Raw genomic sequence first — 16,849 nt, 5'->3', positions numbered from 1 at the left:
AGGGCAGAGACGAGGCTCGCATTGGAAAGCAGAAGGCAGAAAGAAGTGCTTAACATAAAAAATAATGAAAAAAATGTTTCCAGTGACAGGATTTGTAATGTTTATTGATTTTAATAGACCAGCGATCCAGAAATAAACAAACATAGGACTTTAAGATCAACATTATTGGGACTATCCAGTATGCTCCTATGATATTGAAAAACTAGAGTAATCAGCTGATAGTCTAATGAGGCCACAGGATAGTAAGAAAGGGTAAAGCAATTTGTGGAGTGCTTTTGGCAGAGCATCCCGCTGACGAGGGATTCCTGTAATATTTGGTGTTCAGAGGCGCCGCATTTGAAATGAAGAAACATGGATTTTCCTTTATTGGACAGTGTGATTGCTTCAGAAAAGGGCGTGTTGCCGTTTAGTCCATTACAAATATATCTTTTGCTCATTAAAGGGTCTTAATGGATATTTTTTTCCAAGAGAGAATTAAGGCAATTACTCTAACACTATTCAAAGTAAGTGGCAATGCCGTTGGAATGGAACATTTTTATTTTACATTGTGTGTTTTTTCAGCGGTCAGACAGAGGGAAGTTTTTATGGCCCAATGTGAATTGTGTGAAGGGAAAACATATACTTCATTACAAGATGCCACTAAAATATTGATACTTGTTTGTTTCTTTAGAATTCGAAAAATGGCAGACTACAGAGGGAATAAAAATAGAGACGGAAAGACTTGATAGGTGTAGATATAATAAAATGAAGATAAGATGATGAAAACTTGAGATTAAAGCATAGAATAAAAACAGCAGTCGGAGAGTCTTATAGAAATCTGGTCTCAACAGTTTTAATAGGGTTTTAATTTTTTCCATTTTTTATTTTAATGATAAGCATTTCTCTCAAGCACTGTATTTCAGGTAGCATTTGCTAACTTGGCAAGGGGTGATTTATAGCCATTTCTCTGTTACTCAGATAAGTTTAACTGGTCTAGACTAGGAATGAGCAAACCTCTTCAGGAAGGCCCAAGTGTTCAATCCACCTGATCTTTGGGATCCATCCAAAAAGTCTGGATCCGAACGATGACAATGCCTCTTTCTGAAAGTTTGCAACTCGAAAACACTGCAAAGTTTTACTGACTAATCCTAACTCTCAAACAAGTTTCATTTTTCTTTTAAATGTTAACAGTTATGTTTTAACTTTTTCTAACACACACTCCAACTGTCATTATTTATAAAACATGTATAAAATTAAATGAAATAAATAAAATAGCCCATTTTTAATGTTCTATGTACTTGAGAAGTGAAACATAAAAGTAATGTAAATGCAACTCAAATTAAGAATTTTACCTTTATAAAAATAAACCTTTTTGATGTATAATGTGTGAACAAAAAGTGACTTAAAAAGTTTTGCTTGATGAATTATCTCCTAGTGAACACACTTATTTAATCATCACCCAAATCATAACATGGGACATAATATTATACCCTTTCAGTGGTTTTCTAACAGTGTGAAGTAAAAAACAAAAGAGTTTTGACTTATTTTGCAAGCATATCCATTTCCATTGCAAGATGGATAAGCAAAACAAAAATACTCCTTGCAACTTCTATGAGTGTTTCTATACCATGTGCAGAGAGAGACACCTGCTGGAAAAATTTTTCTTTAAAGAGAATGTCTAAACCAACCCACAGAAATTGTATAGGAAAAGAAATAGTTATGACTCTACTGGCTTTATGATAAAATCTCTAAATGCATTTTATTCTAAGAAATAATAAATGTTTAACCTCTACCACAGAAAGTAGATAAATAGGTTTGGGGGGTTTTCTTGATATTTACTTCTCTGCTGATTTTTTTTTTTTTTTTTTGATCTCCAGGTTTGGGTAACAATAGGGTCTAGCTTTTTTCTGTATACTGAGATCACTGTTTCCTTCCTTTTTGTTGGGCTGATCCCAAGGGAGCTCCTGGAGCCCTCCACCTTGTGGGGTGCATGGCCGTTTCTTATGCTCTCTTTGACGCTGTTATTTAGTGCTTGAGATCCACCGTCTGTGAGGATGGCAGTTGACTCCAGAGTGTAGACTTTAATTTCATATCAGAGGGATGTGTATGACGTACAATTTCTTTACGAAGTGACTTAATTTATATGGAGTTCAGGACTCTGCTCTTGCTCTTTACTGGGGTTCCCAGGTCGTGTGCCTCGAGTCTGTGGTTGCAAATCATGACGACCAGATTTCCAGTGAGTCCCTTGGTGAGGAGAGCCAGCCGAGAGGGAAGCCAGAAGAATCTGGAATTGGAGTAATGAATGCATGAGGGTGAAGTGGAAGATGAAGGCTGCAGCAGTTCCCTGCCCCAACTGCCCTGCAGTTGGGAAGCCTCATCGTGATCTCTGCAGGCAGATTGTGGGCTGTGCCCAGAGGGGTCCAGTTGCACAGGACATCGGATCATGAGAATTTTGGAAACTGTGCTGCTTTAACTTCAACTAGTTTGTTCTTTTTCTGTGTCTCCTCACTCCTGCCTCACCCTAAATCCTGAGTGCCAGCATGCTCACCTCCCTTTCTCCTTTACCTGCGCCATTCTCAAAAGTTTGTCAGCTTCTATGGAACTGCAGATGCTCAGATGTTTCGTATCTGTTACTTGCAGCTGTTGGAGAGCTCCGGTGCTGCCCCTGGAGGCTGCCATGGTTTCCACCTGGGCTACGGAGACCGTCTAAGGATTGGTGCCTCCAACCAATCAATTCTCCAGCCATAGCTCTCTTATCACTAACACATTCCATCGCGGTTTTAGTGCTTTTGGAGTCAGTTTTGGGGGGTACAGCCTAAAGGGCCCTCCATCATCTAGATACTCCTTGGCTTTTTTAGTTCCATCTCCTGGCTGACATTTCCTCGTATCTCTACACATTAACATTTCTAGCTACTCGGGGTTTTCTGAAACACTTTTGTATATGCCATCCTAGCAGGAATATATTCTTCCTCCCTTATTTATCATACCAACAGCCTGTGACTACCTCTTTTTTGAAGCTTTTAATAATCCATCCCCTGTGTCCTCTGTTGAAAAGAACATTTCCTCCTTCATGCTATTATTTGAACATGTACATTCTTTTGTGGTCACCCCTTTGCCAATTTCTTGAACCTATTTATTTACCTGCATTTACCTGCCATTTTCTCCAAGTTGGAAGTGTGATCCACACCTGATTGATTGATGTTCCTCCTGCTTAGCTTACAGCTTGGTTCCTGCAAGCAGGTCTTTAAACATTTCTTAAATGTGTAGTAAGTTGCTTCAAAATCGAAACCCAGTGAATCTGCAGGAGCAATTGGTGGAAATGTAGACAATTTGTTATTTTAGCAGAGAGGCAGGCTAAATTTATTTTAAGAAAATCTATTATGGGCCCTTTGTTATGCAAAAGACAAATTCAATTCCAGAATGCTCAAGCCAGGACACAGAAAAGCCAGACTGAGCCACATCAGCCCGTGCGGTGCGGTGTTTTCACATGGTCAGGGTGAAGTGTTTACAGAGGTCATCATGGCATTCAAGGGACGTTAGACCGGACACAGGCTGGGGAAGGAAATATATATCCCCTCCCTGTGACCTGGTGAAAGACAGGTGTGGGCAGTAGGCTGGCCCCTGAAATACGGCGTAGATACAGTTGGGTAGCAGACTGGCCGAGGGAAGGGGAAAACACTGATACACAGAAAGCTTTACTCTTCCTTTCCTCTATTTTAATTTCCTTCTGCAATCTCCTAGTCTTCAGTTGTATTAAACACTCTAGCCTGGATTTAGATGAGCTCTGGGGACATAGCTGAATGAAGATGAATGGTGGTGTCTACTCAGGACAAAGCAGCTTAGTTAGGAGCAGCCAGGGCACCCCGAGACGTTCCCTGGAAGTTCTGAGTTCACAGTGAAATTGCTGGATGAGGAACACAGCTGCTGCTAGCTCTAACAGCACCTTTGTAAAAATTACAAGAAGGTGCTCCACTGAGAAATGCTGTAATACACTAATGTTACGGCTTTGTTAAATTAACATTCATGAAGTATAGCACAGGCTGGAGGATGGTGAGCCACCGTTCAAACACAGAGCACAGGAGAAATTCAAACACAGTTCATTACACAGACTTCCTCGAGAAAGCACCAAGCATGCCCGTTGGGGCCACCTGGGAAGGTCAAGACACACAGACAGACGGGACCTGGCAAATGCGTCTGTATCAGAGCCCTTGAGTGCAGTGCTTCGGGTTCTCAGGCTGGAGCCGGATTGCTTATTTCAAATTTAAAAAAGGGGCACAAGGAGGCATAGGGAACACAGGTGCTGGGAAGTGGGGGAGGCGGTTGATCACAAGGGCTGTTGGAGAACTTGAATTTGCTTCTGACTTGGGCTGCTATCTAGTGCATGCACTTGCCTGAGGGTTCGAACAGCAGGTTAACAGACAAGCCAAAATCAGCCCTCAATTGGTTGTGTTCCCCAGGACCACAATGGAATGAGGAAGTTTCAGGTCACAGTCAAGGGGAAACTGAAAACCCCTGTACTTCCTGAAAAGGAAGCCCCAAGACATGACTGGTCTCAACCAGTCTGCAGAGGCTACATAAAAAGAAAAATATTGCTCTAAAAATAGACCATTTAACATCAGGAGACTGAAATCCCTGTAACTACCCATGAAGTTGCCCTGAATTTGCACATCCCTCCAGGAAGTTGTATGAACTACCCCCGCCTGTGCAACAAAACTTAGATGTAACTTTATGCTACACCTAAATGAAAGACCTAACTTAACCCAATGCAACGTCTGGTGCAACACCTAAACTAACCCAGCACCGTGCAACACCTAATCCCAACACCTAACCTTAACCCATGCAAACCTAACTGCAACACCTCTTTTAACCACATGCAACACCTAACCTCAACACTTTACCTAACCCCATGCAACATCTAACCTAACCCCATGTAACACCTAATCCAACACCTAACCTAACTCTACACAACACCTAAACCAACAGCTATCTTAACCCCATGCAACACCTAACTGAACACCTAATCTAACCCCTTTCAACACCTAACTCATCACCTATCTTAACCCCATACAAAGCTTACCCAACATCTAACCTAACCCCATGCAACACTTAACCTCAACTCCTATTTTAACCCCATGTAACACCTAACCTCAACACTTTACCTAACCCCATTCAACACCTATCCCAACACCTAAACTAACCCCTTGGAACACCTAACTGATCACTTATCTTAACCTATGCAAACCTAACCCAGTATCTAACTTAATCCCATGTGATATCTAACCACAATATCTAACCTAACCCCATGCAACACCTAACCTAATCCCAGCAACACCTAACCCCATCTTGCCATCAGGGGAGACTGGTAAAGGAGGTGCTTATAGCAGATGTGGTGATGTTTGCAGTGAAGTGTTTAGCATGGCAGAAACAGCATGAGCCAACTCTGGAGCTGTCTGTCTAGGAATCTAGGCCTGCAGTCACAAGGGCCCAGCAGCTCCAGGGTGGTACAGAAGTGGGATATGGCCCAGCAGAGAGTCCAGAAAACCGCTGAAGATTATTTAAGGACACACAAAGGGCCCTAAGGTGGCTATGCCAAGAGTGACATTATAACAACAGTCTCCATTGTTAAGGGAAACTGGAAATTAGCAATCATTTTTTAGCTTTCTGTGGTTTCTGTACACTATCGTATTTCTTTCCAATAAACCAGTTTTTATCATTCATCACCAGAGTGGGATTTTCTTGCTTGCATCTGAAAAACCTGATCTCCATCATAGGCAATTATCCTTTGATTTAAAAGGGCAACCCTCCTTCCTTGCTCTGGATGGAGAGTTTGTGTGAGTGTATGCATACATGTGGGGACTTGGGATAGGCAAAAAAAAAATCATGTCTCTGGAACACATCACCAAGGAAACATTTCATATATTACAGGGTATGAAAAAAGGAACATTTGCTGATGGTCACAATCTCCCATGTGCTTTATTTATATTATTTTATTCAAGCCTCAGAGCAACTTTTGTGATAGGGATTAAAAAGAGCCACCAGAGAAAGTTTCAACATAGCCAGAGCTTTTCAGGAGGCTCTAAATTTCCATTTCTTAAAAACTTAAACCACCATTTTATGCAATACTCTCTCCCTCTGATATCTCTACTTATATTTTTGTTGATATCTTTGAATTCTTCATTGTATGCAATGCAATCCACGTACTTCTCACATAGTAGGCCTTCAAAAATGGTCAGCAACTGCAGTTGGAATCATATGCTACCAAATACTGCCTTTTACAAAGTAAGTAAAGAGCTGCTTTCTCTTCACCCTGCATATTGCAGGGATGGATTTTCATTTTCTTATGGACCATGTATAACACAGCAATCTTGTTGTCTCGTCAAGCTTGTTAAAAGGAAAATTAACCTGTCTGTATATATCTTTGCATGTATAAGTCTTTTGTTTTGGAAAATGACAGTGACTGTGGTAACTGTCAGCAAATCACTTAAATGACTGCTGTGTAATGAGCAATTCCTTCGACACTGTACGCACAGATTCCCACAGGCTCTTAACCCCTGGTTGTGATTGTGCGCTGTTTGCTTTTCTCATTGCAGACTGCAACACACCACTTGGATTTACTCTGAGGCAGATTATTCTATGAGACATTTGGGTATATCTCTTGCTCCAACAGCTCCTAAAGATGCCACACTCATTCATTCAGTAATTATGTATGCAGCATCTGCTGGGTGCCAGGCGCTGTGGGGCTTTGGTGGTACTTGAGCTTCAACAAATTGTGAGAACTGCCTTGATCTTTCATATGAGCTCTTGGTTTTGGTGTTAGATACAGGGAAATGTAAATTGCTATAACAAAGAACCCAACAAACTGGTGGATTAAGGAAGATTATTTCTCTCACCTAGTGGTCCAGGTGGACTCCTCTGCCCCACATGGTCATTCAGGGACCCAACCTCCTTTCCTCTAGCTTCCACTCTAGTTCTTCACACTCATTTATGTGGTCAAGCGTGGGTCACAAGCATCTTCCTGTTCCTGTATGTGGAAAGGAAAAGTGAGAAGAAAGATGCTTGAACCGTGTTTTAAATCTCAGGCCTGGACTGACACATAGCACTTCTGTTTACACTCTACTGGCCACACCCAGGGCAGAAGGCCAGGTGCCCACAAGCAGGCACAAAGCACTTGCACACAGGAAGGGCGGAGTGGACACTGCCCTCACAGCCACAGAAGACCCTGTGCTTCTTGGGCTTTGTTTTTGAGCAGCGTAAGTCACTGCCGTTTTCAGTCTCTACGTCACACCTGTTCTGTGGCTTCCCTTTTAGAAATGAAGGCTTTGATGGCAAGCTTCTCCAGAAGTTCATGCTGGTGCAGAAAAACACCACCTTTCTTTCCCATCATAGATGTAGTGCCTTTTCTTCACGTATAATTTCACTTCCCTGTTCTCACGCCTAACTCTTGATCCCAAGCCGTCCCACCTCTGCCACATGTCATTGTTCCTGGAACTTGCTTGCTCAGAAACCTATTGTTGTTAAAGTGAATCCTAATGTGGTGGGGTAGCTTATTAAAATATTTACTGAGGTATTAATTGATGTTTTGTACTCATTTTAGAAGATTCAGAAAGATGCTTATGCTTTACTTTTTTTCATTCTCCAAAGGTTTACTGAGCACCTATTATTTATTTATTTATAGCATAAGGTACATCCACTGGTCGCAGGTGTACAGCATAATCATTGGATGTGTGCATATATTGTAAAATGATCCACAGTCTAGTGAACATCCATCCCCGTACATAGATACAAAGTTTTTGTTCTTATAGTGAGAACTTTTACGATTTACTCTCTTTGCAACTTTTAAATATGCAACACATTGCCATTAGCCATGCTCATCATGCTACACATCACATCCGTGTGACATTCATTTTATAACTGTAAGTTCGTGCCCTTTGATCTCATTCACGCACTCCACACGCCCTCGAGCCCCCACCTCTGGCCACCACCAATATGTTCTCTGGGCCGATGAGCTCAGGTTTTGTTTTTTTCTTATCCCACGTATAAGTGAGATCATATACTATTTGTCTTTATTTTTTTTATTGTTGTTCTATTACAGTTGTCCCAATTTTCCCCCATTGCTGCTATATGTCTTTCTCTGTCTGATTTATCACTTAGTGTCATGCCCTCAAGGTCAGATTTTATTTTTTATGGCTGAATATCCCATTGCATATATATGCCATCTTTTCTTTATCCACTCATTCATCAGTGCCAACTTAGGTTGTTTCCATGTCTCAGCTAAATAATGCTGCAACCAGCATGGGGTGTGGGCGGTGCATGTATCGTCTTGAGTTAATTTTTCCGTTTTCTTAAATAAATACCCAGAAATGGGATTACTGGGTCATATGGTAGTTCCATTCTTAATTTCTTGAGGAACCTCCACACTGTTTTCTATAGTGTCTGTGCAAATTTACAATCCTACCGACAGTGTACAAGGGTTCCCTTTACTCCACATCCTCTCCGACACTTGTGGTTGATTCTTACAGCAGTCATACTGACGGGTGCGAGGTGATATTTCATCATGGTTTTGATTTGCTTTTCCTTGCTGGTTAGCGGTGCTAAGCATTTTCTCATGTACCTGTTGGCCATTTGCATGTCTTTGGAAAAATGTCTATTTAGATCCATTGCTGTGTGAGGTATCTATATTTTATGTTTAGTGCCTGTTTTCTGATTATAGCCAAGCCCATTCTTTCCCTTTCCTTTGGTCAGGATGAAGGTGCTACATTGAAGGCTAAAAACAGAAGTTATCTGATCCTTTTGATTTAAAAAATCTGAGCTAATTGAACGGCTATGCTCTGTCAGTCTTTCCCAAAATGTAGTCTTGCATCAGCGTCACATGAAGAGTTTATTAGAGCTCTTGCACGGCCCCTATCTCAGAGATTTCGGTTCTGTCGTTTGAGTTGGGCTTGATAATTTGCATTTATTATAAGCTCCCTGTGCCCCTCAAAGCCACCCAGTGCTGCTGAGCTGCTCCCCTCAGGCTCACGCTTAAGAACCCCTGTGAGAGAGACAAGGTCCAGGACCAAGAACACGTCCCAAGAGCACTTCAGAAGCAGCATAAAAAGGAAAACAATTTCCTCAGGCTGAGAAGGGGCCAGGGACCTGAGCCTACCGCGTGTACCAAGCAGCAGGTATCAGAGAATGGCTGTCATCAGTGTCTCCTGCCTTTGTCCAGAGAGAAGCAGCGCCCCTGAAATCAAGAGAATACGTGGGTTTTGCTAACACAGGTAACAAACAGGGACCAAAATCCCGGCTGCCTCTCACCGTTTGAAATGGTCTGTGCAGAAGGTACTCGGGTGAGCAGGCCCAATAACCCTGCGACAGGACTTCCCAGCAGCTGTGACTGACCGAGATGCTGACGGAGACTGAGTGTGATTGGAATAAAGAACCATGACATCAACCTCACGGCATTATTGCTGGGGTTAAGTAAGGAAATGTATGTACATCACCTGGCAGAGTGTCTAAGATCTCCCTGCACCTTTACCAAAGGAGTCATATAAGAACTCCTACATTTTAACCAAAAAGGACAGAACCTAAAACCACAGTGGAAGGAGGCTGACTGTTCAGCTGACTTGGCCGTGCCCTCTATACATGATATTTCTTTCCTGTTGCTACAACATTTGGACCCAGTGGTCCATTTACAGTAGCAGAACCTGCTCCTTTTACTAATTTATTCTGAAATTAGAAATGGAAGCAATGCCAATCCCCAGAGCGCAGTTTGGTTATTTCTGTAGCTACCAAAATTGTGCTGGACACAGTCTATCAAGTAAATACGAATCCAGCGCTGCCTTTCTGAAGGGGGGCTGCTCTCCACTTCCGCCACACCCAGTCAAGTCACAGTGTCGTCCGTGTGCAGAAGGGAGGGCCCGTGGCTTCTGCGCAGTAATGTAAAACTTACCGAGACTACACTTGGCAAGTTCTACGTCAGATAGTTGTGTGGTACGTACACGGCAGGATATGAATGAATGATCCAGCGTGAACACCGTGTTTCTGTAACATGGACATTTTCCTGTTTCTTTCACAGCGGTTTCTCTCAATGGCAATACCTGGTAAGCATTTAAACCTTGTATACATCACCTTCTCTTTCCATTGTCAGCTCCTTTAAATACAGTGGCCATCTCCTTTCAGGTTTCTGTGAAAATGGGCAGAATAATCCAGAAAACAGACATTACTCTTGGCTGTGCTTACAACTTCGAATGACAGGTAATTTTGAAAGGACAGAATGTCTACGGCCATACCACCCTGAACGCGCCCGATCTCGTCTGAAAGGACAGAAAAAGGTATTGTATGATGTACTCCAGATATTTTGGAGGTTTTCCTCATATATGTTTTTCAGGAGAAACATTGTCCCAGAAAACCCTTCATTTGGGTTAGTACAGGTAAATTAGAAAAGTTTCTCTGTTTATAATGCTTGGATAGTGAGCATTTCTGACTCAGAACACTTGTTTTAAACATGTTGATGTGTACGAAATGGCCTTGGGGAGGATTGGGGGGCCAGTAATAATCTTTGCAAAAGGTTTCACACGTTGCTGAAACGTAAACGCGTTTACCCAGGGCGGCGGCAGAGTCGTCCTGAGGCCTAGCGCAAATGGGGGTCTGCTGACGTGGGTACCACTTACCTGCCGCAGTCTCAGGACGCGTGCTGGCTGCGCTGATGGGCAGGGGGCAGGGTCGCAGACTCTTACGTCGCCTTGTTTGACCTCCTGTGTTTGGAGCCTCGAATCTTTTGCCTGTCTTCACATGATCTCTGCATGTCCACAAACACTCCACATGCAACTGCGAAAGTGCCTCAACTGTTGATCTGGGGGTTACAAATAAATTGTAGTGAGTGGACAGATTTGCAAATATGGAATCTACAAATAACGAGGGTCTGGTTGATCAGTTTCTCATATTCTTCTTTGAACCAGCTTCTCATCCTGTTAGTTCCTTCATTACGAAATTAAATAAATATTTGATACATGCTAACTATAATTGTGTGAGAGTTATGTTTTAAACTTTTTTGAAAATTAAAATAGAAAGATTAACACTCTTCAAGAGTTGAAATTTGTTATTGAGGTAGACAAATGCCCGTGTCTTATGGTGTTTTAGGTCAATAGTTCTCACGGGTTTATTTTAGAGACCAGAGTGCCAGCCTCAGGGGGACTGGGCGCAGAGACATGGCAGATGACTCACTGTGTGCGGGGCCTTCTTTCCCAGCAGGTGTCCCCAGGCTAGGACCCAGTGTCTGGCACCCATTTCCCTCAGGATGAGTTCTCGCTCAGGAGGCTCTCAGTCTTTGGGAAAACATGCGCGTATTGAAGGAACTGCACAATTTCCAGAAATGCCAAACGTGTCTGAATCCTAGGCCAACCTATAACTGGACAGTGGGGCAGCTTGTCTTTGAGGTCACAACAAGGATAAAGTCAAGGAAGCTGAGGTTGGGAAAGGTTCAACAAGGTTAAACCAAAAACAATTCTGAGAAGAAAGGCAGTCCCCGGAGTGAATCCTCTGGGGACTGAGGAAATTCTTTCATCATAGAACTTTCTGGAACCTAATGAAAATAAGGCCTAGGGCCTATAACAGCTTAGTTGCTGGGTGGTATCCTAACCTTACAATCGAGAGTTTATCAGAAAATTACCCTGTATGAAGTCTTTGCACGTAGGAGAAGCTACATTATATTCAATATTAATGGGGCTGTTAAGAGGAAGACTGATGGATGTCTTGAAAACCAAAAGTAACTTTATGGTCCCTGCATAACTTAGAAACCATGTGAGCTGTATTTTTTAATACCATTACATATTTTCTGCTTGGGGAGTTTTTAAATTAAAAATGATATTATAAAAACTTCTCAAAGATATAGTAGCACTTTTTTCTTCCTTCCCCTTCCCTTCTCTTTTTCTTTTCTTAGCCTTTAACAATGTAAATCACCCTCATAGACTTGTAAAAATGATAAGGCTGGTGTTTCTATCATTTACAACATTGCTTCTGAACCTGGAGGGATTTTGTACCCTCCCACCCCCTCCAGGGGGATATTTGGCAGTGTTTGGAGATATTTTGATAAGGGAAGGGAGGGCGAATGGGGAGTGGCGCAAAATATCAATAGTGCCAATGTTTTGAAACTCTACTCAAGAAACAACAAATGTTTTCTCTAAAGGACCAGATACTAAGTATTTTAGGTCATACTCTTTCAAAGACTCAACTCTGGTTCTAATGTGCAGCCAGCCTCAGACAATGTAACAGATGAGTGCGGCTGTTTCAGTAACATTTATTTATGGACACTGTTAAATGACTTAAACAATGAGGCCATTAGGCGAAGGCGGCTGTAAGCCTACGGTGGCCTACATTAGCAAGCCAAAGATCCAAGCCTACAAATGCCTCAAGTTTACAAAATAGAAGTCAACCAGTCCCAGCCTGAAGCTGTAGCCAACCAATAATTTCTTTACTTCGTTCCACCTTTTCTCTATAAAAGTTTCTCCCCAGTCTCCTGCAGTGGAGTGCTCCTAACCATATCTGGTCCGGCAGGCCAGATTCAAATTCAGCCTTGCTCAAATAATTCTTAAAATGTTTACTATGCCTCAGTTTATTGTTTAACAACATTGGAATGCAAAATTCATATAATTTCCATATATTATGAAATATTATTTTGGGGTTTCCCCCCCAACAATTTAAAAATATAAAAGAAAAATCCTTTCTTGTCTGCAGTTCATTCAATAAGAGGTGGTGGGTAGAATTTGGCTCACAAGCCCAGGGAGCAGACAGCTTTTGCTTTCATCTGTTCTTTTAAAGGAAGCTCAGTATTTCATTCAGCAAAACCACTGATATATGTATATTTTTTACTTACAGCATTTTAAATGTGATTTGTGTTGTATGTTCAATACCAATGATTCCACTGAGAAGAGCTGTGGATGAAGAATAGTCCTTTTCATGCAATGCTGTTATGTTCTGATCATTAGGAACTGAATTTTAGGAGGCTCATGGATTGAAGAAAATCATTCTTTTTCTTAAGTGTTTATGTAATTTGCTTACTTAATCCTTGCCCCCTCTTTCAGCCTTCTTGGCTTCTTTGACTCAGTACTGGACTTTCTGAGTGAAGCAGACCCAGTTTTTGAGAGGCTGAAATTTCACCAGAGTGCGTTCATTCAGATTCTGGGTCACTGACATTTCATGCTTGCAATTTGATCTGATTATCGCTGGCTGAAAAGAAACAGTAAGAGCTTCATTATGTCAGCTGAACTGAAAAATCTGTCCCAAGGGCTGGGGTAAAACCAGGAGGAATTGGGAGTTTGAAGGGTAGTCGCTTTCTTTTTTTTTCCTTAGCAGTGGAATATCATGGAAGAGCTTCGCAAACACCATTTGCCAAAGAACAACTGGAAAATAGCTTCAAATGTTTGCTGAAGAGCCAGGGGGAGAAATAATTCCTGTCAGAGAGAATAAGAAGAATGGGAGGGGAACAAAAGGGCTTATTATGGGACAGGTGATACACGCCTAAGAGGGAAAGGTACAGTCCTGTGCGTCCAGTACTTTATCCAGTCCTACGCGGTGTAAAGAGTGTCTGAAAGTACCTCTAAATACAAATTAAAATCACACTTGTCAGAATAAGTGTGGCTACCACCAATAAATCAATAAACAACGATATTGATGAGGATGTGGAGAAAAGGCAACCCTCATGCACTGTTGGTAAGAATGCAGATGGGTGCAGCTATTGTGGAAAGCAGTATGGAGTGACCTCAAAAAATTAAATATGAAACTGTCTTTTGACCCAGCAATCTCACTTCTGGGAATATATCCTAAGGATCCTGAACACCAATTCAAAAGAATATATGCACCCCTGTGTTCACTGCAGCATTATTTATAGTATCTAAGATCTGGAAGCAGCCTAAGTGCCCATGAGTAGGTGAGTGGATTAAAAAAAACTTTGGTGTATTACACAATGGAATACTACTTGGCCAGAAAAAGGAAGAAACCTTACCATTTGGGACAACATGGATGGGCCTGGAGAGTATTGTGCTAAGTGAAATAAGCCAGTCAGAGAAAGACAACCCTCATATGATTTCACTCATATGTGGGATCTAATGAACAAAACAAACTAACAAAATAGAAACGTCCATAGACACAGAAAATAGACTGATAGCTGTCAGAGGCAGTTAGTTTTCAGGGCTGTGTGGAAAAAGTAGAAAAAAACAACTCACAGACACAGACAATAGTATAGTGATTAGCAGAAGGAAAGGGGGGTGGGGGAGGTGGAAGAGGGTATAGGGAGGATAAATGGTGATGGAAGGAGACTTGGGGTGGTGAACAGATAATACAGTACAGATGATGTATTACAGAATTGTATACCTGAAACCTACATAATCTTATTAACCAATGTCACCCCAATAAATTTAATAAAAAAAGAAAAACGTTGAGAATGAATAAGAGAGTTTGCTACAGTGCCACAATAGAATTGTACAAAAATCAATGGTCTCTAAGTTTAACCATTAGAAGACACAATAAGGAAAGTGAAGGATCCCATTCTCAAGGTCAGCAAAAGACAAAATAGTTAAGAATAAGCCTATTGAAAATGTGTGAAGCATACATGATGAAAATGACAACATTTTACTAAATGTACACAGAAAAACATTGAATAAATGGATAGTCATCACATCAGTCAGGGTTCCATCGGGGTGGCTGAACCATTATGAGTGGAGGAGAGTAAGGGATTTGTTCAAGGGCTATACACTGTGGGAACCAGTTAAGAAATCAACGTAGGGCAGTTGTGTTTGAACCCGGTACTGACCTCAGGTCAGCAGAGGTGGCAAGTGGGAAAGATAGTCAAGAGTGGGGAACAGCGGGGGAAGCCTGGAGATTCCCTCTTTTTCTCACTCCCTCCACCCCCCATGACATGGGTGTCCTGCAGGGACCCTGACATCCTTCCCCACGGTGAGCCAGCATGTGAATCCAACCAGATTCAGAGAGCCGAAGGGGGACGTCAGGCATTAACTGAAAGAGCTGTAGGCCCAGCTGCTGCCTCATTTCTTCCCTTCAAATGTCATATACATTTGTCTGGTGGCCAACCCCAACCAGAACCGTATAGGGAAAAAGCCGTAGTCTGAGCTGGGCTCATCTGACTCCTCATAAAGTAACCACGCACGCCAGGTTTCTGGATCATAGCAGCATAATAGTAAGCATATAGCATTTACTATGTGTTAGACACTTTTTGTTTTATTTTTTAATCCTCACCTGAGGGCATGCTTGTTGGTTTTAGGGAGAGAGTAAGGGAGGGAGAAAGAGAGAAAGAAACACGTGCCCTGACTGGGGATCGAACCCATGACCTTTCAGTTTGCGGGTTGACGCTCCAACCATCTGAGCCACCTGGCTAGGGCTAGACACTTTTTAAAGTGTTTTCCCTTCATTAACTCATTGTAACCCTCACCACAACTCTCGGAAGTAGGTATAATTATTAGTCTCATTTTACAAATCAGAGGGCTGAGCCTTGAGAGGTTGATGGCTTGCCTGGGGTCTCGTAGTCTGCAAACGGCAAAGCCCTCTTGACAGTCTGGAAGGACTGATCTTTCAATTGTTAAATTTTCCCCAGATTAATGTGTTTTAATATAATCTCAATTAAAATCTTAATGTACTGAGTGTTAAGAATTTGTGAGACTTTTCTAAAGGGTGTCTTGAAAAGTGAACATGTGACTACAAGCAATAAAACTCCTATAATTGAAAGAGCACTTCCAGAAGAATCAATGAAGAGTTAAAGTAGAGCTGAATAGAGTGTAACACATAGGCTTTGAAAATAAGAAATCAAACTTGACAAATGCACGTTCAGAAAACTGGCTTCTTGGGAACAATCCAGTGAGACCATTATCTCCCTGCATTGCACTGTGACCGGGACATTGAGAGAGAAGGCGACATCTGTCATTTTCATGCTTCTCGCTGCCATCCCTGCACACCTGCCACGTTTCCTGCGTACTTGAACACTGTCCTGGGCAGGAAAGTTCCATCATTTACCCAACCATTGCTGGATAATAAGTTCTTCCAGTCTTGTTGAGTCATCAAAGTAGGAGTGGTAAGGAGCATAAAGTTCTGGCAGGTACTGAGGTGCTCAGGGGTTGGCTCCCCCAACAGTCACAGATGTTTAAAATGGGCGCTTTGTGATGCAAGGGGTTCCTGGGGGTAGTCGCAGCTTTCTGCTGCTGGTCCCTTCCACAGCAGATCCTCTGGGGGAGGTGGGCAAAGCTTCCCAGGAGCTGATTTTTGCTTCCGGCCTCATCCTCTTTCTCCTGAGGCTTGACTTGCTCCTTTTCTGCGAGACTTCTTAGGCGAGATATAGGGCAACCAGCCACCCTGGTTTGCGTAGGACCGAGGGCTTTCCCTGGAGTGAGACGTCCAGCACTAAAACTAGGACAGTCCTGGGCAAACCTGGAGGGTTGGTCACTGCAGAAGGTCCCCTTTAAACAATACCCTGCACCACCACGCCTCATCTCCTCTGGCCTCTGAGAAAGAAACACTTTCAACTATTAGTGCCTAAACTCAGCCTCCGCTGCCATAGGTCACTTTAGCCAATCTGTCCCTGCAGACAACCAGTTTGAGTTTTACTCCAGTCCACTGTGTCCTTAAACATCGGGGAACCACACACCAAGCTCCCTGAGTGGCCTCCAAGAAGCCTCCAACTAGGCTTCCGGTGAAGAGGAAGAGTTTCCAATTCCTTCCTTCAGGGCAGGGGTGGGACCCACACCATTTACTCTCTCAAAAGAAAGCCTCCCTCCCTTGGCTTTTTAATGATCGGTCCTTTGAGGCATTTTTCTGTGGATGGCTAAGGGCCATCAGCTGCTATGTGTCACTCTTGCAGGAGCTGAGGCTCAGGTACCTGCTACCC

At 42.5% G+C, this 16,849-nt stretch overlaps 1 long non-coding RNA gene across 1 annotated transcript; it reads right to left on the bottom strand.

Moving 5' to 3' along the window:
* Window positions 1-1,807: 1,807 nt before the first annotated feature.
* LOC112301019 (uncharacterized) lies at window positions 1,808-10,147 on the bottom strand. The gene is made up of 4 exons (XR_002974447.3): window positions 10,090-10,147; window positions 6,870-7,000; window positions 3,121-3,277; window positions 1,808-2,263 (listed from the first exon to the last, which is right to left on the bottom strand). It is a non-coding gene; the product is annotated as an uncharacterized lncRNA (long non-coding RNA).
* Window positions 10,148-16,849: the final 6,702 nt, after the last annotated feature.

Source organism: Desmodus rotundus, chromosome 2 (assembly GCF_022682495.2).
Source record: "Desmodus rotundus isolate HL8 chromosome 2, HLdesRot8A.1, whole genome shotgun sequence".
Lineage (NCBI taxonomy): Eukaryota > Metazoa > Chordata > Mammalia > Chiroptera > Phyllostomidae > Desmodus > Desmodus rotundus.
The sequence above is the reverse complement of the archived record's forward strand: the minus strand, read 5'-3'. Positions and strand labels throughout refer to the sequence as shown.